At 39.4% G+C, this 25,393-nt stretch overlaps 2 pseudogenes; one reads left to right on the forward strand and one right to left on the reverse strand.

Annotated features, from left to right (window-relative positions):
• Positions 1-9,680: 9,680 nt before the first annotated feature.
• Positions 9,681-10,612, reverse strand: LOC123785591 (olfactory receptor 4K14-like; annotated as a pseudogene).
• Positions 10,613-24,201: 13,589 nt separating this feature from the next.
• LOC123785599 (olfactory receptor 4F21-like) lies at positions 24,202-25,147 on the forward strand (annotated as a pseudogene).
• Positions 25,148-25,393: the final 246 nt, after the last annotated feature.

Below are 25,393 nucleotides of genomic sequence, written 5' to 3' on the forward strand. Positions count from 1 at the left end.
GGAAGGGACAGAAGGAGAGGGTGAGGGAGAATCTCAAGCCGACTCCCTGCTGAGTGTGGAGCCTGATGCAGGGCTTGATCCCAGATACCCTGAGATCATGACCTGAGCAAAAATCAAGAGTCAGCTGTTTAACCAACTGAGCCATCCAGGTGCCCCTTCATGTGAATTTTTTTTAATAATTTTTTTATTATGTTAGTCAATATACAGTACGTCCCTAGTTTTTGATGTAAAGTTCCATGATTCATTACTTGCGTATAACACCCAGTGCACCATGCAATATGTGCCCTCCTTAATACCCATCACCAGCCTATCCCATTCCCCCACCCCCCTCCCCTCTGAAGCCCTCAGTTTCCCAGAGTCCATAGTCTCTCACGGTTCATTCCCCCTTCATGTGAATTTTTTAAAAGCTTTTTCCATGATATGGGAAATGAGCCCAGGATTCCAAATATAATGATCAGTGAGGGTCTGACTCTTGATTTTGGCTCAGGTCATAATCTCAGGGTCATGAGATCTAGCCCCATGTTGGGCTCCAAGCTCAGAGAGGAGTCAGCTTGTGATTCTCTTTCTCCCTGTCTGCCCCACCCTTCCCCCTCCAAAGCTTGTAGGCTCCTGTGCATGCATACACCCAGACTCTCTCTAAAAAGAAATAAATAACTCTTAACAAAAATGTGTTACAAATCACCATGAGGAAGACACTCCAGAAAATTATAAACTTTATCTTATGCTTTTCAATATGTGCAAGGCCTTGGTGGTATGGGATCAGAACTTAGGGAGATTTTTATTCTGACCTTTAGTTTTAAGTGTTTCTTTTAGTTTATTTGCTAATGAAGCAGATGTATAATGTACGCTGGGGCAGAAACTGAGTCTATGCTCTGAAGTCTGGTTAAGCCATTTTGATCTTGGTAAATGTTAAAGTACAGCTTCCCTGGGAGCCCAGGAGCAGGGCCCAGGAACTTTGAAGGTAGATTTTCTTTATCAAATATTCAAACCTGGGGAGGAAGTGTTTCTTAAACAAAAGCAGAGAATCCCAAGTGTCACTTCCTTAGTCAAGATCCTCTGGGCCCTTCTAATGGAGGAAGGAGGCAAAACCAGGAAGCCCAATGGATGGACATATATTTCCTTCTATGAAAGTCTCCCTAAACTTTTCTTCTTCAAACTGCCTCTGAGATAGGTTTGGAGGAAGATCAAGGAGGAAGAGATTTAAAAAAAAAAAAAAGTTTCCCCATGGATAGGAATGGAATTTTACTTCAAACGGAAATCCTTAAATTTGGGGGCTCCCCTTTGAGAATTCAGCATTTAGAAATTACATTAAAAGATTCTTCACACAATTTCATTTAAAAGATATTTAGATATTGATGTTCAAAAAATATATTGATACCTCACAGAGAATTAAAAGAGGAAGCAGCTGATCTCTTAATGACTGCAGGTAAAGAAGAATATTTAAGAGGCCTTCAACTTCACAGCAACATCCCAGTGACTGACTCTCTGTCCATAAACAACACATTTTATGAGGTCACAGTTTTTGATTTAATATATCCTCACGATGTATTTCTCAGAATGCATCCTGGATAATTAAGAGAGACTTCTCACCTAAGCAAATCCTTGTAACCAAGCCTTAAGAGCAACTATTCCTGCAGATGGATAATGTCAACAATTATCCAGGGGTTCTCAGTCATGACTGAATTAGAATTACCTGAAGCAGCTTAGTGTAAAAGCACATTTCTGGGATGCATTCCCAGAATTCTAGTTCAGCAAAGCAAGGATGGATTCAGGATCTTTGCAGTCTGAAAAGCATCCCAGGTGATTTTAATGTAGGCAGTCTTCAAATTATACTTTGAAAAACACTGTATTCTCTATTTTGTTTACCTTATTTCAAAATAGGAAGGTGAGTTTCATAAACACTTCCTCAAAATTCAAAGAAGATTTTCTATTAAAAACCTATGGTGCAAGGGAAGTCTGGGTGGCTCAGTTGGTTAACTGTCAGACTCCTGATTTCAGCTCAGGTCTCAATTTCAGAGTCTTAGGTTCGAGCCCCGCATTGGGCTATATGCTGATCGTGAAGCCTACTTTAAAAAAAAAAAAATCTACGGTGGAATTTAAGAAACAAAACAAAAGAGCAAAGGGAATTTAAAAACAGAAAGTGGGGGAACAGACTGAGAAGCAGACTCTTAGCTATAGAGAAGAGATTTACCAAAGAGGAGGTGGTTGGGGAGGATGCGTTAAATAGATGATGGAAATTAAGGAGTGTACTTGTGATGAGCACTGGTTGTTGCATGGAAGTGTCAAATCACTATATTGTACACCTGAAACTAATATTACACTGTATGTTAACTAACTGGAATTTTTAAATTTTTAAATTTATTTATTTAAGGGGGGAGAGAGAGGGCAAGCACACAAGCTGAGGGACTGGCAGAAGGAGAGGAAGAAGTAGACTCCCCGCTGAGCTGGGGCTCCATCCCAGGACCCTGCGATCATGACCTTAGCTGAAGGCAGATGGTTAACGCACTGAGCCATCCAGGCACCCCAACTAACCAGAATTTAAATAAAAACCTAAAATACAATCTATAGCCCCCCGGGCACTGACAATGACAAATTCCCTACAAAAGCCCATGGCTGGGGAAAACCGGTGACTTTGCTCACTCAAGTTTCACTAACAACTCAAACAAGCATGTTTATCCACTCCAGACAACTAAAATCCAGGGATTTCTGCATCTAAAGTGATGGTGCAAGAGGTCCACATCCATTTCATGGAGCTGGCCAAAGCAAGACAGAGAGCTGAGCAGAGACTGGGGATGAGACAAGAGCCATGGATACTTCTAAAAAGCCAGAAACACTTATGGGATCTAGCATCTATTTCAACATTTACTACAGGATTGGTTCTGAGCTAAAAATGCTGGGTGTGTGTGTGTAATAACAGGACAAATATAGAATCCTTGGAAATCAGAGAAAAATTGAAGTAATAAGGTAAGCCTTCCCTAACCATGAGGACTGGATTAAATTTCCCTCTCCTACGCTTTCAAGATACCATGTTTATCTCGATCATAGCTCTTATCTGACAGCATATTTTATAACCCTTTCCTTGCTGTTATTCCACTACACAGACAATGTGTGTGTGTGTGTGTGTGTTTAAGATTTTATTTATTTATTCGACAGAGATAGAGACAGCCAGCGAGAGAGGGAACACAAGCAGGGGGAGTGGGAGAGGAAGAAGCAGGCTCATAGCGGAAGAGCCTGATGTGGGGCTCGATCCGATAATGCTGGGATCACGCCCTGAGCTGAAGGCAGACGCCCAACCACTGTGCCACCCAGGCGCCCCCAGACGATGTGTGTTCTTAAATACTCTATGTCCACTACTAGCTCTGTTCATGTAATCCGAAGTACAGCAGGTGCTTGACATTTATGAATTCAATAAACAAATGTATAAAGAGTATTAGACATATCTTGATTAAAATGGCTATGTCTAAAGTCTACAAAGTAAAAAATCAGTATTACAGCAATAAAAAATAAAGAAATTAATCCTAAGGCACATAGATTTCCTTTTCAATTCTCTCTTTTCTATATCCCCCCCCCCATGTTATAGGCACTATGGAAGAACTGCAGAATCTGAAATGACGACGATAGGATGCTCCTACCAAAAGAATGCAGTCTCAATTGAAATAGAAGACACTAAAAGACTGGCCCCTTCTCTGAATCTTGTTCTCAGGAACTCTCTGGAAGCCCTCAATTTTGGCTTTTTAATTAGGATGACCTATAAACAGTACTAGTCACCCCTGCACTGAATAACCACAACTTATTTCCCCAGTCATTTTTGGGACCAGACTGACCACAACTGCCGTCTGACCCACACAACTCTGAAATCATTGCCATGTCGCTGACACATGGTTGCCCAAGGTTAGGGCAAAGTTCGGGAATACAAAGTACTCATTCCCTACATGTATCTATTGCAAAAAGATCACCACAGTACAGGCCTCAACTACATGGCTGGGAGAAGGGGGGGGCTATACCAGAAGCCTATCCAGAGAACACTCAAGACCGGCCATTATGGGGGGCCGTCAAGAACATGCCTTGCAGGAACAGCACACAAAGAGGGGACACTGCACGGGGAGAACCCGGGGACCATGATCTTCCACAACCAGACCTCGAACTAAGATGCGATCCCGATCTTCTCCACGACCCGGCGCCGCCTGTACCCCAGCGCACTGATGGCCCACCTACCTGATGTTGATCCAGTGTCCCTAACGAGTGGCTGGTGACATCTATGGAGTCCTCAACAGGAAGCAGGCCATGCCTTGCGGGAGTCCCCGCCAGCAAGCACACCCACGTTCCTCAGGAAGGCCTCGCCGCCCTTCAAGGAGTCCACGCCCACCTGAGGTCTACCACATGCAGCCAGCCTTGCTCGGTGTGTGCTCCACCAGTGGCACACCCTGCCCAAGGCCCTCTGGACACCACTAGCCGCCCCAGCCCGGTGGAGCAGGAGATGGCAAGCACAGAGGCCTGCAGGAAATCAAGCCAGTGCCGCACCACATCCTGTTTGTTGGCGGCCCTCCCGGCAGCCCCTGTGGCGCCTGCCCGAACTCCCTGCTGCGCCTGTGCATCTCCTGCCCAGGATCCACCACAGCCTGGGGCCCTTGCATGTTCAGCACACCTGGGGTGGTGCACAGTGATGCTCAGCAGACAGTTTTCTGGGGCACACTCTCTGCCTTAGCTCAACATTGACTCTTGATGCTGTTTCTTCTGAGGTTTATTTCAAGATTTCAGAGGCAGCAGAAATGCCCTCCCAGCTGGGCCTTATTTGGGCTGGAGGGCGGGGGGTGGGGGGATGGTCGGGATACCCAATACTTTTTTTCCCCATTTGTTCAGATGGAAACTCAAATATCCTGGCAAAATTTTAAAATAAAGGCATTAAGAGGAAAACATGAAATAGACTTCCATAGAAACGATGTTCATTTATAACAGGATTTAACCTATAAAGACACAATATATTTTCCTCTTTTTTTATTTCAATGTATTCTGGCATGCTTATAAATACAACGTTTAACCTTCATATTTTAAGCCTTCTTTTGCTCTCTTCAACAATTTAAGAGAAGAATAAGGTATCTTTGTCCTAAAAGCTATTTTGGTATCCACTCTTTTTTTTGTTTTAATTGAAGTATAATTGACATACAATATTCTATTAGTTTCAGGTATCACATTAGAGTGATTCAATGTTTTTATGCTTTATGAAATGATCCCCTCAGGAAGTCTAGATACTGTCAACATACAAAGTTATTACTATATTAATGACTATATTCCCTATGCTGTGCATCACATCCCTAAGAATTATTTATTTTATCCTGGAAGTTTGTATCTCTTAATACCCTTCACGTACTTTGCCCATATATCCATTCATCTACACTTGGACACAGGTTACATCCATATATTGGCTGTTGTAAATAATGCTGCAGTGAAAACAGAGTGGACCTTTTAAGCACTTTAATGTTCACATATATGGGTGTAATTGGTCATAAAATTTGACAAGTCCGAAGTCCATAAAATCAAAACACAGTATTATTGCAGTAGCAAGTGAGAGGACTCCTGAGAAATTTATCCCAAGGCAGTTTTGAATCTGTGTTCTTTTAGTGTCTATTAAAATGTATGAGATTACAGTCATAAGTGAAGCCAGAATTACCCAGGAACATGCTTCTCCTTATTGAAAACATTGTCCAAAATTATTGGAAGTTTCATCCAGATACTGAAGTAATCCAATCATTGCCCAGTTCTCCCCTTTTGTTTGATGTTTCAGAATCAACATACAAGAAATTGAATTCTTTGACCATTAGTTTAGTTAATAGAAAAGTTAACTTGCATTTATGACTGTGTTTTTAGCATTCAAAGACATTTAATAACTTGGGGTAAGATCTTACTCTGTGATACTCAAGTATACTTCCTAATAGATGACTCCCCAAGGGACAGAATCAACTTAGTAGGATACAACCTAGATGTAGTGTTTATTTTAAGACTGTGGGTTAAAATTTATTAATTTCCTACTCCAATGTATTTTTAAATAGTAACACAATAGCTTATTTACACCATGAAATATTGAGCCATAAAATACTAATTTTCCCCATGTGGAAATTAACTTCCATAATTGAATTTAACTGGCATACATTCGTTTTTTCAATAAAAAGTTTAAGCATAAACACATTCCCAAGAAAAAGTATACTTTTTAAATCGATAGGATCTTGAAATAGTGTATTTTTTCTCTTCTCAGACTTTCAAAACCAGCAGAAAGATTCATAGGACATTTTATACTCACACTAGCTTCCTTCCACTGAATGTCTCCTGTCTTGAATGCTTAGGAACTGACAGCTCTTGCTGTACTGAACTAAGATTAGGAAATTAAAATTCATTTTCTTTTTTTTTCTATTTATTTATTTACTTATTTATTTACTTATTTATTTTATTTAATTATTCTTATGTTTTTTTATTATATTATGAGAGTCACCATGCAGTACATCCCTGGTTCATAATGTAAAGTTCCATGATTCATTAGTTGCATATAAACCCAGTGCACCATGCAATACGTGCCCTCCTTACTACCCATCACCAGTCTATCCCATTCCCCCACCCCCTCCCCTCCAAAGCCCTCAGTTTGTTTCTCAGAGTCCATAGTCTCTCATGCTTCATTCCCCCTTCTGATTACCCCCCCTTTCTTTATCCCTTTCTTCCCCTACCGATCTTCCTAGTTCTTATGTTCCATAGATACCAGAAATCATATAATTGTCTTTCTCTGCTTGACTTATTTCACTTAGCATTATCTCCTGAGTGCCATCCATATTGCAGCAAATGTTGAGAAATCATTCTTTCTGATAGCTGAGTAATATTCCAGTGTATATATGGACCACAACTTCTTAATCCAGTCATCTGTTGAAGGGCATCTCGGCTCCTTCCATGATTTAGCTATTGTGGACAATGCTGCTCTGAACATTGGGGTGCATATGGCCCTTCTCTTCGCTACGTCTATATCTTTGGGGTAAATACCCAGTATTGCAATGGCTGGGTCATAGGGTAGCTCAATTTTTAACTTTTTAAGGGACCTCCACACTGTTTTCCAGAGTGGCTGCACCAACCTGCATTCCCAGCAACAACGTAGGAGGGATCCCCTTTCTCCACATCCTCTCCAGCAATTGCCGTTTCCTGCCTTGTTAATTTTTGCCATTCAAACTGGCATAAGGTGGTAACTTAGTGTGGTTTTGATTTCAATTTCCCTGATGGCTAATGATTTTGAACATTTTTTCATGTGTCCATTAGCCATTTGTATGTCATCATTGGAAAAGTGTCTGTTCATATCTTCTGCCCATTTTATGATTTGTTTATTTGTTTCTCGTGTATTGAGTTTGAGAAGTTCTTTGTAGATCTTGGATACCAGTCTTTTATCTGTAGCATCATTTGCAAATATATTCTCCCAACCGTGGGCTGCCTCTTAGTTTTTTTGACTGTTTCCTTGGCTGTGCAGAAGCTTTTTATCTTGATGAAGTCCCACAAATTCATTTTATCTTTTGTTTCTCTTGCCTTTGGAGATGTGTCATGAAAAAGATTGCTTTGGCCGATGTCGTAGAGGTTGCTGCCTATGTTCTCCTCTAGGATTTTGATGGATTCCTGTCTCACATTGAGGTCTTTCATCCAATTAATTATGAAAAGATTGAGTCAGTGATAAACAACCTTCCAAAAAATAAACCTCCAGGCACGGATGGTTTTCCTGGGGAATTCTGCCAAACATTCAGAGAAGAAATAATACCTATTCTCCTAAAGCTATTTCAAAAAATATAAACAGAAGGAAAGCTACCATACTCATTCTATGAGGCCAATATTACCTTGATCCCCAAACCAGGCAAAGACCCCCTCAAAAAGGAGAATTACAGACCGATTTCCCTAATGAATATGGACGCCAAAATTCTCAACAAGATCCTGGCTAATAGAATCCAACAGTACATTAAAAGGATTATCCATCATGACCAAGTGGGATTCATCCCTGGGATGCAAGGATGCTTCAACATTCACAAATCTATTAGTGTCTTAGATTTTATCCAGAAACAAAAATTCAGAAATCATACAATTCTCTCAATAGATGCAGAAAAAGCATTTGACAAAATACAGATCCTTTCCTGATTAAAACCCTTCAGAGTGTAGGGATAGAGGGTACATTTCTCAATCTCAAAAAAGCCATCTATGAAAAGCCTACAGCAAATATTATTCTCAATGGGGAAAAGCTGGAAGACTTTCCCTTAAGAACAGGATCAAGAAAAGGATGCCTGCTCTCGCCAGTATTATTCAACATAGTACTAGAATTCCTTGCAACAGCAATCAGACAACCAAAGGGATAAAAGGTATCCAAATCGGCAAAGAAGAAGTCAAACTGTCTCTCTTCACAGATAACATGATACTCTATATGGAAGACCCAAAAGAATTCACTCCCAAACTATTAGAAGTTATAGAGCAATTCAGTAATGTGGCGGGATACGAAATCAATGCTCAGAAATCAGTTGCATTTCTATACATGAATGAGACTGAAGAGAAATTAGGGAATTCATCCCATTTACAATAGCACCAAAAACCATACATTACCTAGGAATTAACTTAACCAGAGACGTAAAGGATCTATATTCTAGAAACTATGAATCACTCTTGAAAGACATTGAAGAAGACACAAAAAGATGGAAAAATATTCCATGCTCATGGATCGGAAGAATAAACATACTTAAAATGTCCATGCTACCCAGAGCAATCTACACTTTCAGTGCTATCCCGCTCAAAATACCGAGGACATTTTTCAAGGAACTGGAACAAATAGTCCTTAAATTTGTATGGAACCAGAAAAGGCCCCGAATCGCCAAGGAACTATTGAAAAGGAAAAACAAAGCTGGGGGCATCACAATGCCGGATTTCGAGCTGTACTACAAAGCTGTGATCACAAAGACAGCATGGTACTGGCACAAAAACAGACACACAGACCAATGGAACAGAATAGAGAACCCAGAAATGGGCCCTCGGCTCTTTGGGCAACTAATCTTTGATAAAGAAGGAAAAAACCCCTGGTGGAAAAAAACCAGTCTCTTCAATAAATGGTGCTGGGAAAATTGGACAGCTACATGCAAAAGAATGAAACTTGACCACTCTCCCACACCATACATAAAGATAAAATTCATTTTCTATAAATATTGTAGACAAAATAAACTAGGAAGAGAAATCTGGTTTAACAAAGACATTTAGAAAATTGCCAAGTCCATTCCAAAGTGAATGTGTATGTTTGAAAGTATATGCACATATACGTCTGTTTACATAAAGTTATATTACATAGTAATTATTATACAATTATACTATTATATTACAATGCAGTTATACTTAAATTACATTTATACTATAAAATATGATAAAATAATAATAATAACGTAATATAAATCTTACATAAGGTAGTGATACTATAAAGTTATTTGATAAATTTTTATTTAAATTATGAAATTATTTAGAATAAAAACATATATATGATTTTTGTTATAATCCACAACTATTTCTCTGTAATATAACACAATACAAATTATATCAATAAAACATCAGAATGAAATCATTAGGCAGAAATCCTATTAAAGAAAGGGTATCCCCTTGAATGAGTAAGAACATGTAGGTTTGTAGAAAGCTGGAATTTAGTGGGAAGTCACATGTTGCTTACATAATTTCTTCATAGCTGTTTTCATCTCCTTATTTCTCAATGTGGTAGATAAGGGGGTTCAAGAGTGGAGTAAAAATGGTATAAAACACAGACAGGAGCTTGTCCACAGAGAAGCAATTGAAAGGGCACACATAAATGAAAATGCAGGGCCCAAAGAAGAGCTAGTCTGACTACCATGATGTGTGCAGGGCAAGTTGAGAGTGCTTTGGATACCCCACCAGCAGCACGCTGTCAGACAGTGATGAAGATAGTAGTACAAGAGACCAAGAGGAGCAGAAAACAGCTCATGGAGAGTAACCCACTGTCTGAGATCATAAGCCTAAGACATAAGTGTCCATCAGGCAAGCTTGATCACGAGAGGAAGGTCACAAAAGAAGCTGTCCACCTCATTGGGGCCATAGTAAGGTAAATTCACAGTAAAGGCTACTTGACTGATGGAGTGCACAAATCCAGTGACCCATGAAACCAACACCAGCCCCATGCAAGTGTGCCGGCTCATCACGGTCATGTGATGCAAAAGTTTGCATATAGCCACATATCTGTCATAGGCCATGGAAACCAGACGTACCATCTCAGCCCCACCAATAAAATGCAAGAAGAAGATTTGAGCCATGCATCCTCCAAAGGAGATGAGCTTTTGCTCACTAAGAAAGTTCCTGATCATCTTGGGGGTGGCAAATGAGGCGAGCCATATGTCTAAGAAAGATAGATTTCCCAGCAGGAAATACATAGGAGAGGAGAGCAAGTGGGGGTCAGAAATCACAGTGACCACAATGATGAGGTTACCCAGCACAGCGGCCAGATAGATCCCAGAGAAAAATATAAAGAGAAAATGCTGGAGTTGTTGTGAAGTGCAGAGTCCACAAACACAAATTCTGACACCAAGGAATAATTCTACAGCTCCATTATCTCATTTCAGACTGTTCTGAATCTATATAAAGAAAAGAGGCGGACATGAAAGGGCCTGTCAACTACCAGACACATGGAAGTGATCACCTAAACTTTATCTGAATATCATTTTAATTTGTAGGACATAATATAAAATACATTACAAGGACGCTTAAAGCCAAGCCCAACAACAGTTTGCCTTTCTCCCACGTTAAGGCTGCTGGTGCACCCATCTCCACAATGCTTGCTTTGAAAACTTGACAATCCAGACTCCTTCAGGAACTTCTCCTGGTAGTAGTGGAACTACCTCCTCCTTCCATATTCATTTGCTCACTCACAAGCTCACTCATTCTGACCAGGTCTATGGAACACTGACAGTTTCCCATTCTCACTTAATTCAGTTAATAAAGCAATCAGTATACAGGGAAATAAATGGATTAACCTAGGGTTCATATAGTTCTCCAAATCCCACATTTTATTACTGTTCTTGTCATCTCTTTTAATCAGTTGGGTTAAGGATTAAAAAGGCAATGATCCAATTCATTTGTAGATTTATTGTGTATAAACAGACAACTTATGACAGGATTTAAGAATGGCTTCAATGAAAGAAATATTTTTCAAGATCTTTCATCATGGCCAGAGTATAAAACTTAGGCAATATTTGGGGGGTGTGTAGCTTTCACAGTATACATGAGTACTGATAAGTTCAGCATTTGTTTAAAAACATAGTTCTGAACTTCTGGAAGAACAGGGATGGGATGGATAGGTCTCAATATCAGTTTATCATGAGAAATGAGGTGGTACCCCAGTCTTCTCACTAAGAGAAAGATATTGTATAAACGTTTTTATAAAGACATTGAACAGAATTCTTCATGAGGAATTCTGAATTAAGATGGCAGAGGAGTAGGGGACCCCTTTTTCAGCTGGTCCCCTGAGTCAAGCTGGATAGGTACCAGACCATCCTGAACATTCACAGAATCAGCCTGAGATGCAGGGAGATACATCTGGATCTGTACAAATGAACATCTCCAGCGATGAGTATAGAGGCATGAAGCGGGGAGCCATGAAACTGCGCACAGATATCGGAAGATAAACAGAAGGGGGAGGGAACTGCCGTGTTCGGGCGCCAGGAAGTGGTAGCCACATGCACGGGGGAGCGGGCGGACTTGCAGACCGACACCCGCGAAACAGCAGACTGAGACCTTGAGCCAGGGAACTTGCATGACCAGTCTGAGGGCTGGAGCTTCGCAGCGCGAGAGCCACACTGAAATGGAGCTCCGGAGCACGCAGGGGTGGCTGGTGGCTGGCAGTGTTAGAAACACAAAGAACAGAGACATACTGGCCCTAGAAGTGAGGGCTGGGGCGCTGGCTAAGGGGCGAACATCCAGGGACACTACACGGTTGAGCAGCACCAACAGAAACAGAGTTAAAGTGGCCAGAACATCAGTGGAAAGTGGTCTGCGATCACTCTGTTCTGAGACAGAGGCTGGGATTTGGCCACTGCTGCTCTGACTCTCAGAAGAGGCACAGCAAAACACCAAGGAAAGCCACCAGAGAACAAAAGCCTGGAAATACTGGCTCACAGTGTGCGCATCCCCATCCCCCCTCGCAGAGGACACAGAGACTCTACCCAAACAGAGTTGCCTGAGTACCAGCGTGGCAGGCCCCTCCCCCAGAAGGCAGGCTAAAAAATCAAGAAGCCCACATCCCTAAGGTCCCTATAAAACAAGGGCGCACTGCCTGGGTCCTGGTCAATAATTTGGGCTCTGGACAACCCCGCAACCTCTCCTCATCAGAATGACGAGAAGGAGAAATCCCCCCCAGGAAAAAAAGACAATGAGTCTGTGGCCTCTGCCACAGAACTAACGGATATGGATATAACCAAATTACCAGAAATGGAATTCCGAGTAACAATGGTCAAGATGACGTGTAGACTTGAAAAAAGTATTAACGAAAATGTTAATGAGAATATAGAATCTCTAAGAGCAGAAATGAGAGCGAATCTGTCAGAAATTAAAAATTCTATGAGCCAAATGCAGTCAAAACTAGAGGCTCTGACGGCCAGGGTGAATGAGGCAGAAGAACATATCGGCAAATTGGAGGATGGGTTAGTAGAGAAAAAGCGAAAATAGAAATGTGGCTCAAAAAAATTCACGCTCAGGAATGTAGGTTACGGGAGATTACTGACTCAATGAAACGTTCCAATGTCAGAATCATCGGCATCCCTGAGGGGGTGGAGAAAAACAGAGGTCTAGAAGAGATATTTGAACAAATTGTAGCTGAAAACTTCCCTAATCTAGCAAAGGAAACAACCTTTCATGTCCAAGAGGCAGAGAGGACCCCTCCCAAGCTCAACCACGACAAAACTACTCCACGTCACGTCATAGGGCAATTCGCAAATATTAGATGCAAGGATACAGTATTGAAAGCAGCCAGAGCAAAGAAATTTCTCATGTACCAAGCCAAAGGTATCAGAATTACGTCAGACCTGTCTACACAGACCTGGAATGAGAGAAAGGGTTGGGGGGACATTTTTAAAGCTCTTTCAGAGAAAAACATGCAGCCAAGGATCCTCTATCCAGCAAGGCTGTCATTCAGAATTGATGGAGAGATAAAGACTTTCCAGAATCGCCAGTCATTGACCAATTTCGTAACCACGAAACCAGCCCTACAGGAGATAATAAGGGGGGTTCTATAAAAGTAAAAAGGCCACAAGAGTGATACAGAACAGAAAGTCACAATCTATAGAAACAAAGACGTTACAGGCAACATGGCATCATTAAAATCATCTCTCTCAATAATCAGTCTCAATGTAAATGGCCTAAATGGTCCCATAAACGCCACAGGTTTGCAGATTGGATAAAAAGATATGACCCATCCATTTGCAGTCTACAAAAGACTCATTGTGAACCTAAAGATACATCCAGACTGAAATTAACGGGATGGAATACTATCTTTCATGCCAATGGACCTCAAAATAAAGCTGGGGTAGCAATTCTCATATCAGACAGACTGGATTTTAAACTAAAAACTATAGTTAGAGATACAGAAGGGCACTATATTATTCTTAAAGGATGTATCCAACAAGTGGATATGACAATTATAAATATATATGCCCCCAACAGGGGAGCAGTAAGATACACAAGCCAACTCTTAACCAGAATAAAGAGACATATAGATAAAAATACGTTAATAGTAGGGGACCTCAACACTCCACTATCAGAAATAGAGCACCTAAGCAGAAAATCAGCAAACAAACAAGAGCTTTGAATGCCATACTCGACGAGTTGGACCTCATGGATATATAGAACACTACACCCCAGAACCAAAGAATACTCATTCTATTCAAATGCCCATGGAACATTCTCAAGCATATACAATGTTTTGTGTCACAAAACAGGTCTCAACCGATACCAAAAGACTGAAATTATTCCCTGCATATTCTCAGACCACAACACTTTGAAATTGGAACTCAATCACAAGGAAAAATTTGGAAGTAACTCAAAGATTTGGAGACTAAGAACCATCCTTCTCAGGAATGATTTGATAAACCAGGAAATCAAAAATCAATTTAAACAATTTATGGAGACCAACGAGAATGAAAACAAAATGGTCCAAAACCTATAGGATACTGCAAAGGCAGTCCTAAGGGGGAAATACATAGCCATTCAAGCCTCACTCAGAAGAATAGAAAAATCTAAAATGCAGTTTTTATATTCTCACCTCAAGAAGCTGGAACAGCAACAGAGGGACAGGCCTAATCCACACACAAGAAAGCAGTTGATCAAGATTAGAGCACAAATCAATGAATTAGAAACCAGGAGTACAGTAGAGCAGATCAACAGAACTAGAAGCTGGTTCTTTGAGAGAATCAATAAAATTGACAGACCACTGGCAAGACTTATCCAAAAGAAAAGAGAAAGGACCCAAATTAATAAAATTATGAATGAAAAGGGAGAGGTCACAACCAACACCAAGGAAATTGGAAGGATTATTAGAAACTTTTATCAACAGCTTTATGCCAATAAATTAAGCAATCTGGAAGAGATGGAGGACTTTCTGGAAACCTATAAACTACCAAGACTGAAACAGGAAGAAATTGATTTCTTAAACAGGCCAATTAATTATGAAGAGATTGATCAGTGATAAACAACCTTCCAAATAACAAAACTCCAGGCCCGGATGGTTTTCCTGGGGAATTCTACCAAACATTCAGAGAAGAAATAATACCTATTCTCCCAAAGCTATTTCAAAAAATATAAACAGAAGGAAAGCTACCAAACTCATTCTATGAGGCCAATATTACCTTGATCCCCAAACCAGGCAAAGACCCCATCAAAAAGGAGAATTACAGACCGATTTCCCTAATGAATATGGATGCCAAAATTCTCAACAAGATCTTGGCTAATAGAATCCAACAGTCCATTACAAGGATTATCCATCGACACCAAGTGGGATTCATCCCTGGGATGCAAGGGTGGTTCAACATTCGCAAATCGGTCAGTGTGATACATCATATCAACAAGAAAAGAGTCAAGAACCATATGATCCTCTCAATAAATGCAGAAAAAGCATTTGACAAAATACAGATCCTTTCCTGATTAAAACCCTTCAGAGTGTAGGGATAGAGGGTACATTCCTCAATCTCATAAAAACCATCTATGAAAAGCTTACAGCAAATATCATTCTCAATGGGGAAAAGCTGGAAGACTTTCCCTTAAGATCAGGAACACGACAAGGATGCCCACTCTCGCCATTATTATTTAACATAGTACTAGAAGTCCTTGCAACAGCAGTCAGACAACCAAAAGGGATAAAAGGTATCCAAATCGGCAAAGAAGAAGTCAAACTGTCTCTCTTCGCAGATGACACGATACTGTATATGGAAGACCCAAAGAATCCACTCCCAAACTATTAGAAGTTATAGAGCAAATCAGTAATGTGGTGGGATACAAAATCAATGCTCAGAAATCATTTGCATTTCTATACACGAATAATGACACTGAAGAAAGAGAAATTAGGGAATCCATCCCATTTACAATAGCACCCAAAACCATACGTTACCTTGGAATTAACCAGAGACGTAAAGTTAGTTTTTATGAATCCATTTTAACTTCATCATTTCCCTATTATTTATATCTTTTTAAAATATTTTAAATTGTTGTTCTAGGATTAAAAACATTTGATCAAAGTCTAACTTCAAATAATATCACTACCTGATGTGTTGTAAAAGAGATTTACACCAGTATATCCCCAATTCCTCACTCTCATCCTTCGGGTGTTTTTTTTTTTTTTTGTCATAAATTCTACTTTTACTTATGCCATCAACAAAAAATATTGCTACCATACATATTTCTTTTATTCCATTCCCAATGCTTTTCACTTCTTTGGTGGATCCATGTGTCAGTCTGGTATCACACTACTTCTGCCTGAAAAAATTAAACATTATTCATAGTGCAAGTCTACTTGTCAGTGAATTCCCTTGGTTTTGTTTTTATGAGAAAGTATATATTTCTCCTTCATTCTTCTTCCTGCTTTATTGAGGTATGATCGACAATAATTATATATATTTAAGTTGTACAGTGACTTTTTTGAAGTTATACAAGTTAATGATGACTTAATGTATGTATACATTGTGAGGAAATGAGTACCACCTCAAGTTGATTAACACATTTATCGCCTTTCACAATTACACTTTTTGTGTGGTGAGAACACTTAGGATCTATTCTCTTGGCATATTTCAAGTATGCAATACAATACTATTAATTTTAGTCAGGATGCTACATATTAAAGCCCCAGAACTTATTCATCTTACCAACATCTCCCCATTCTGCCACCATCCCCATCCTTGGCCACCAGCCCCTGGCAGTCACCATTTTACTGTCTGGTTTGATGAATTCAACTTTTTTAGATTCCACATGTAAGTGAAATCACACAATATTTCTCTTTCTGTGTTTGGCTTATTTCACTTAGCATAATGTCCTCCAGTTTCATTCACGTTGTCACAAATAGAATTTCCTTCTTTTTTACGGCTGAAAGGTATTCCATAGTTTGGGCTATTTGGGTCTTTTGTGGTTTCATACAAAGTTTAAGGTTGTTTTATCTACTTTTGTGAAAAATGCCATTGGAATTTTGATAGGGATTGCATTAGATCTATAGATGACTTTTGGTAGTATGGCATTGTAATAATATTAATTCGCCTAATCCATGAACAGGATATCATTCCATTTATTTGTGTCTTCAATTTCTTTCATCAATGTCCTACAGTTTTCAGTGTACAGATCTTTCACCTCCTTGATTCAATTTATTCCTAAGTACTTTTACTTTTTGATGCTTGGCAGCAGGAGTGTTCCCAGCCTGTGACTGAATTAAAGGGCCATATCAGGATCTACAGTTGGACCAAGCTCAGAGGGCCTGCCTCAGGAACACGGACAGATGTGTCTACCACCCAGTCCCTTGGCATACACAACTAGTGGCTAAAAGGGAACAGAATTGGGTCACAGGCCACTTCAAGAAGATATGAACAGCCAGACTGAGGTTGGCAGGACTGCTACCTGTGGCACAGGTGAGTGTGACTCCTACTGGGTCCTGGTGGATGGATGGTGTTGGTGGGGAGACCAAGACCAAATATGGTTTAGCCAAGTCTACGAGGAGACTGGGGCTGTTTCTGAATCTGTACCCAGACACTAGATCAGTGAGTCTGCCACCTGGGCATGGGTCTGCCTACTCAAAATGGCCCTCATTGATCATGGGTTACACTGGGATTTTCACAATCTCTTAACTAGATCCCAAAGCTCCCACAAAGGCACTTTTGTCTATGATGGCTGCCAAATTATTGTTACTGAGGGGGGATATGAGGCCAGCATTACCAAAGCCAAAAAACACACTACAAGGAGCACCTGGGAGGCTCAGTCAGATGAGTGTCCAACTCTTGGTTGTGGCTCAGGTATGATCTCAGGGTCTTGGGATAGAGCTATGTGTTGAGCTCTGCATTCAGTGTGGAGTCTGTTTGTCCTCCTTTGCCCTCTGTCCCTCCTTCTCCTCTCTTCCTCACCCTCTAAAATAAGTAAACTCTTAAAAAAAAAAAGACACTACACGAAAAGAAAACTACTGCCAATATCCCTGATGAATATACATGCAAACATTTTCAACAAAATATTAGGAACCAAATTCAACAACAAATTAAAAGGATCATATGTCATGATCAAGTGGGAATCACCCCTGAGATACAAGAATAGTTTAACATAAGTAAATCAATATATGTGAGACAGTATATTTAAAAAATGAGGGATAAAAACCATATGATAATCTCAATAGATGTAGAAAAAGCATTTGGCAAAATACAACATCCTTTCATGATTTAAAAAAAAAACTCATAAAATGTGAGTGGAGAAGAAACATACCTCAACATAATAAAAGCCATATATGACAAGCCCATAGCAAACATCATACTCAATGGTAAAAGGTCAAAAGCTTTTCTGCTAACGTCAGAAACAAGGTCAGGGTGTCCATGCTTACCATTTCTTTTTTTTTCTTTTTTTCTTTTTTTAAAAAGATTTTATTTATTTATTTGACAGAGACAGCCAGCGAGAGAGGGAACACAAGCAGGGGGAGTGGGAGAGGAAGAAGCATGCTCCCAGCAGAGGAGCCTGATATGGGGCTCGATCCGAGAATGCTGGGATCACACCCTGAGCCGAAGGCAGACGCTTAACGACTATGCCACCCAGGTGCCCCCATGCTTACCATTTCTATTCAACATAGTACTGGAAGTCCTAGCCAGAGCAATCAGTCAAAAAGATAAATAAAAGGCATCAATCAGAAAAAAAAGGTAAATTGCTTTTGCAGATGACATATTCAATAAATGTCAATAAACGGTGCTGGGAAAATTGGACAGCTACATGCAAAAGAATGAAACATGAGCACTCTCTCACACCATACACAAAGATAAACTCCAAATGGATGAAAGACCTTGATATGAGACAGGAATCCATCAAAATCCTAGAGGAGAGCATAGACAGCAACCTGTACGACATCAGCCACAGCAACCTTTTTCATGACACATCTCCAAAGGCAAGAGAAACAAAAGATAAAATGAACTTGTGGGACTTCATCAAGATAAAAAACTTCTGCACAGCCAAGGAAACAGTCAAAAGAACTAAGAGGCAGCCCACGGAATGGGAGAATATATTTGCAAATGATGCTACAGATAAAAGACTAGTATCCAAGATCTACAAAGAACTTCTCAAACTCAATACACGAGAAACAAATAAACAAATCATAAAATGGGCAGAAGGTATGAACACTTTTCCAATGAAGACATACAAATGGCTAACAGACACATGAAAAAATGTTCAAAATCACTAGCCATCAAGGAAATTCAAATCAAAACCACACTGAGATACCACCTTACGCCAGTTAGAATGGCAAAAATGGACAAGGCAAGAAACAACAATTGTTGGAGAGGACCTTGTGGAGAAAGGGGATCCCAACTACATTGTTGGTGGGAATGCAAGTTGGTACAGCCACTCTGGAAAACAGTGTGGAGGTCCCTTAAAAAGTTAAAAATTGAGCTACCCTATGATCCAGCCATTGCACTACTGGGTATTTACCCTAAAGATACAGATGTAGTAAAGAGAAGGGCCATAATGCACCCCAATGTTCATAGCAGCATTGTCCACAATAGCTAAATTGTGGAAGGAACCGAGATGCCCTTCAACAGATGACTGGATTAAGGAGATGTGGTCCATATATACAACGGAATATTACTCAGCTATCAAAAAGAATGAGTTCTCAACATTTGCTGCAACATGGACGGCACTGGAGGAGATAATGCTAAGTGAAATAAGTCAAGCAGAGAAAGACAATTATCATATGGTTTCTCTCATCTATGGAACATAAGAATTAGGAAGATCGGTAGGGAAGAAAGGGAATAAGAAAGGGAGGGTAATCAGAAGGAGGAATGAAGCATGAGAGACTTTGGACTCTTAGAAACAAACTGAGGGCTTCAGAGGGGAGGGGGTGGGGAATGGGATAGGCCGGTGATGGGTAGTAAAGAGGAATCGTATTGCATGGTGCACTGGGTGTTATACGCAACTAATGAATCATCGAACTTTACATAAAAAACCAGGGATTTACTGCATGGTGAATAACATAATAAAAATATTATTATATTAAAAAAAGTATAACATGTGTTTACTTTGAGGTATGTATTATACTCTTCCAGAAAGAAGAGCAGTGGGTGGAAAGGCTGGAAGGGGAGTTGAAGAAGAAGAACCAGTATATTTAAAGGCATGGAGGTATGTGTATTATGTGGCATTGTCAGATAATAAATAGATATTGCTGGATCATGGGGTGCAAGAAAGGATGTAATAAAATGAGATAGGAAATGAGGTTGGAAAGGCCCAGACTCCAGACGGGTCTGAATGCTTTATTATGAGGTTTTATTCATCTGGAGGCAAAAGAGGAATCATGAAACCATTAATACTATGACTGGGTTTATTCTGAGAGCAGATAGATTTTTGTTAGAGCAGCAGAAACACTTGAAGGAGAGAATCTTGATGAGGCTTTGTGGTAGATTTAGTGATAACTGTTGAAAGGAGGGGAGTTAGAAGAGAAAGAATAAATACATGGAAGATGTGTTAAATTAGCAAGAAATTGTGAAACATACTTCAACCATTTGAAAAGTACTCAAAACCATATGATTGGCACTGTGTATTTAACTTCAAGATTTAACAATAAACAACTGCCATTTTATCAGACTTTCTTGAGTAGTAAATCATTACAAAAAAATCAAAATCACTCATGTTGTCAGATTCCTCCATTTTCCTCCACAGGGAAAAACACTATTCTGAAGTTGTGGGATAGATATCCTTCTTATTCAAACTTTCATACTCCTACTACCTATATATTCATTTATATTTAATAATATGTAATAATTATCGAGTGTTACAGAATTTACAAAAATTATTTCAGTTTACATGTATGATTTTACAATTAGATTTTTTTCATTCGACATTAAATTTTTTGAGATTTTTACATGGTGATAAATATATATCTTGTTCATTCAGTTACTTCTCAAATAATTCAACCCATTGTATTAATTTACAAAAATTTACTTATATATGACCTCGCTATGGGCATACAGGTTATTTCTGTTACCAATTAGCATTAAAGAGAATTAACTAGATTTGGTGACATGTATTTTCTCAATTTTCAGTTCTGTAAGACACTATTTTTTCCATTTTGCAGATGGGAAAAGGACCCAGAGATGAAATGTATGTTACTCAAGGTCACCAAGTTACTAGGTGACAGAATATGAAATATGGTTTTTCAGATATTGAAGACTATACTCCTTTCATTATTCCATTGTAGCTTCTTTAAAAAATATAGAAATGATTGCTATAAGATGTAAGAGTTAAAAGAGATGAACTCAAAGAACAATGCAATCATAAATAGAGCCCATATTTAATATGAAGTCCTAGATAAAGTCTGGAGTCCCTGCATCCACACTGAGATTGATGATCAACCTCAGTACACTTGGACTCAAATGGGAAACTCAAGCTTTTTACTGAAGACCTGTTATGTTCTCCAGCATTATTCTAGGTACTGCAGAGGTTATGGAGACATATTATAGAATAGTCCTATAATTCATTTGGGGAGTTAAAATGAAACTCTAGAAACTGAAAATTACTCAGGCTGATGGTGTCAAGAATGATTTCACGAAGGAGGTAGAACTTGAGTGCAGGCAACATTACGGCAGCTTCTAGGTGGTTAGCTCATGCTGGACCCTCTTCAGGGGTCTCAGTCCCTCCAGGGAGGAAAAGATTGAGCAGAACAGATTAAACTAGCGTTTTATATTGAGTTCATCCAAAAAGCCATCTGTTCTAAATGAGAGCATTTGCCTGAACAATTAGAATAAGAACAAATGCTTTCGAGAACACCCACGTTTTCCAGGACACTGAAGTACATTAATTTGTTGATGGACAGTTGTCAGGGATGATTAATCATGGAGGCCAAGACATCAGCTACCAGCATGTCGATAAAGGGCCATCATCAGTTACAAGGGGCTCATCTTTCCTCCAAGAATTTTCTACCATCACCCTGCCACATGTTTTTGTTCAGGCTGTATCCTCAGTAAGTCACAGATAAATCAAAGAAAGTAGGGAATTGGAAAGAGGACTGATCTTGGAGTCTGTAGACCTGGGTTCTAATACAAGCTCTAACACTAAGTAAATTTATGATTTTGGTCAAGTTATTTAACATATTCAGGTATTTATTTTCTGATCTATAATGACTAGAGATTTTCCTGAATTTCCTAAAGTTCATCAGTAGGTCCCGAAGTTGACCTCATCAATTTCAGTCTCTTTGACTAGATTGAAGACTTCCTTTTAGTTCCATTCCTACTTTTGGCTTTCCTTCAGGCAAAATTTTCACTTTCCTGAATTTCTGTCTTTCCTCACATGGTCAGTCTCTAACCCAAGCAAATATATTTTATTCACCCTTTCAGCAAATATTTATTTGTCCTTGTTATGTTTCTGGAGTGATTCCAAATTCCTTTCCTTTCCTTTCCTTTCCTTTCCTTTCCTTTCCTTTCCTTTCCTTTCCTTTCCTTTCCTTCTTTCCTTCTTTCTTTCTTTTCTTTTCTTTTTTCTTTTCTTTTCTTTTCTTTTCTTTTCTTTTCTTCCTTTCTTTCTTCCTTTCTTTCTTTCTTTCTTTCTTCCTTCCTTCCTTTCTTTCTTTCTTTCTTTCTTTCTTTCTTTCTTTCTTTCTTTCTTTCTTTCTTTCTTTCTCTCTCTCTCTCTCTCTCTCTCTCTTTCTTTCTTTCTTTCTTTCTTTCTTTCCTCTCTTTCTCTCTTTCTTTCTTTTTCTTTTTTCTTTTTGAGAGGGACGGGGGCAGCAGGGTCAGGAGAGAGAGAACCTTAAGCAGGCTCCATGTCTAGTGTGGAGCCTGATGCTGAGCTCTATCTCATAATCCTGAGATCATGACCTGAGCCAAAATAAGGAGTCAGTTGCTAACTGACTGAGCAACCAAGGTGCCCCATGGAGTGATTCTAAATTTTTGATACCCTGGGTTGAACAAGACAGATGTGGTCCACAACTTTATGGGGCTTAAGCCAAGTTGGGAACGATATATGGAACAAATAATAAATTACCTTTGTGGTAAGTACTAATAAGAAATAGTGTTCTTTGAGAGCAGATCAACTGACCTTATGGAAGATAGTTTAATTTCTACTACTAAGAGAATGTGACCACTATATTAATAATTATTTTTTGAAATATATTTTATGATATGGAAGTTTGATGATCCCTACTGGTTAACCTATTTTGTTTTCTTATTCGTTCATTAATTATGTCTTGTGTAGAGTGCTATTATGGGCAAGTGAAATAAAAAGAAGTAAACTTAACATTTACTGAATACTTAATATAGCCATATGACTAAGATACATTAATTACTAATTACAGTTTCATAAATAAATTAACTGAGGCTCGAGACTTTAAGTAACTTGTCCAAGATCAACCCATCAGTGGTTGAACATTTGCATAAATTGTGGAAATCAAAATCCAAAACCCATATTCTTTCTACTAAGCTATGCTGTTTCTGTGATTCTTTTTTAGAGATTTTCATAATATCATTTCTACTACATTATGATACATTTCATAGTTTTAAGCTTTTCACATCAGGTGTTAAGTATCTTAAGGCAATGTTGCTCAATTTACTTGTGTTGAAGTTTAAGCTTTTTACTTTTTATTTTTTAAAAAATAATTATTTATATAAGTAATCTCTATACCCAATTTGGAGCTTGAACTCACAACCTCGAGATCGAGAGTTGTATGCTTTTATGACTGAGCCAGCTAGGCACCCCTAAGCCTTTTGCTTCAATAGACTAATACTTTTGTAAATGCAAAATCAGAAACTTGGGCATCACTGTAATGTTAAATTTCTAGAGAGATTTCTAAACACTCACAAATTTTGTACCTAATATGATATGAACTGATAATGTGCATGGACCTGCACCACTCTGCAGACCACAATTTCCACTGCTTCAGGGAGTCCAACTATGAATAAGTCATAATTCCTTCTTCCAAAAAGCTCATAGTTGAGTTGGTGAGTTAGGACTGTACTCCATTATAAACAAGGGACAGTAAAAAAAGTGGTAGTAATAATAAAGCAAGACTTTGTAGACATTTAAATATTTAAGTAATATTAAAGATGAATATACTCCCAGAGGTGGACACTGGGATGGATGAGAAGAAGGGTCTGTCTTCCAGATAAAGGCTTATGGACTCGGAAGGGGTTGCAATAGTGATTAATTCTATGTGACTGGGGCTCATGTTGACTATTGTTACACCTCTAGAGTAATCACGGCATCAAACCTGAGAGGAAGCAGAGGGTATCAAATGCAGAGACAACCTGGTGGTAGAGAGCAGCTCCACTTGACAGCCACCAATTTTTCTGGGTAATCACATTTGAGAGGCCATGAGCATATCAGATCTGTTCTAATTCCACAGTAGAAGCAGGCTTTCATAATTTTGACCTCTCTCCCAACTTATTAATATAATTATAATTTACATTTTCTCCTATTGTCCTTCCTCAGGTAGCAGTGCCAACGAAGCCAATGGATGGAATGAATCACTCCGCGGTGTCAGAGTTTGTGTTCCTGGGACTCACCAACTCCTGGAAGATCCAACTTCTCCTCTTTGTGTTCTCCACGTTTTATGTGGCAAGCATGATGGGAAACTCCTTCATCATGCTCACTGTGACTTCTGACCCTCACTTGCACTCTCCCATGTACTTCCTGTTGGCCAACCTCTCCTTCATTGACCTGGGCGTTTCTTCAGTCACTTCTCCCAAGATGACTTATGACCTTTTCAGAAAGCGTAAAGTCATCTCCTTTGGTGGCTGCATCATTCAAATCTTCTTTATCCATGTCATTGGTGGTGTGGAGATGGTGCTGCTCATTTGCCATGGCCTTTGACAGATATGTTGCCATATGTAAGCCTCTGCACTATCTGACCATCATGAGCCCAAGAATGTGCATCTTCTTTTTAGTGGCTGCCTGGATGACTGGCCTTATCCACTCTGTGGTTCAATTGGCTTTTGTGGTAGACTTACCCTTCTGTGGTCCTAATGTATTGGACAGCTTTTACTGTGACCTTCCTCGGTTCATCAAACTTGCCTGCACAGACACCTACCGACTAGAGTTTATGGTCACAGCCAGTAGTGGACTCATCTCTGTTGGCTCCTTCTTCGTACTGATCATTTCCTATGTCATCATCATTCTCACTGTTCAGAAACACTCTTCAGCTGGTTCATTCAAGGCTCCGTCCACACTGTCAGCTCACATCACTGTGGTCTTCTTGTTCTTTGGTCCTTTGATTTTTTTTTATACATGGCCAACTCCCACCATACACCTGGATAAGTTTCTGGCCATCTTTGATGCTGTTCTCACTCCTTTCCTGAATCCAGTCATCTATACATTCAGGAATCAAGAAATGAAGGTGGCAATAAGGAGGCTATGCAGACAGCTAGTAAATTACAGAATGATCTCTTAAGTGATGCCTGTACTGTGAACAGCCCTTGTTGATTACTGATGTTCATTACTGATAGTCAAACTTAGAGAAATGCTTTTATTTGTCTTTTCTTGATTTGAATATACACACTGATACTGGGTCTATTTTGTCTTTCACTCAGGAGGGAGGGACATTCACTTTTGAAAAGAGAGAATTACACAGAAGTATTTTTAAACCAATGATTATAGTAATCTCAAGACTAAATTCCTAAGGAGCAGTATTTATATG

Source organism: Ursus americanus, chromosome 24 (genome assembly GCF_024610735.1).
Source record: "Ursus americanus isolate L20-20 chromosome 24, mUrsAme1.1.p, whole genome shotgun sequence".
Taxonomy (NCBI): Eukaryota; Metazoa; Chordata; class Mammalia; order Carnivora; family Ursidae; genus Ursus; species Ursus americanus.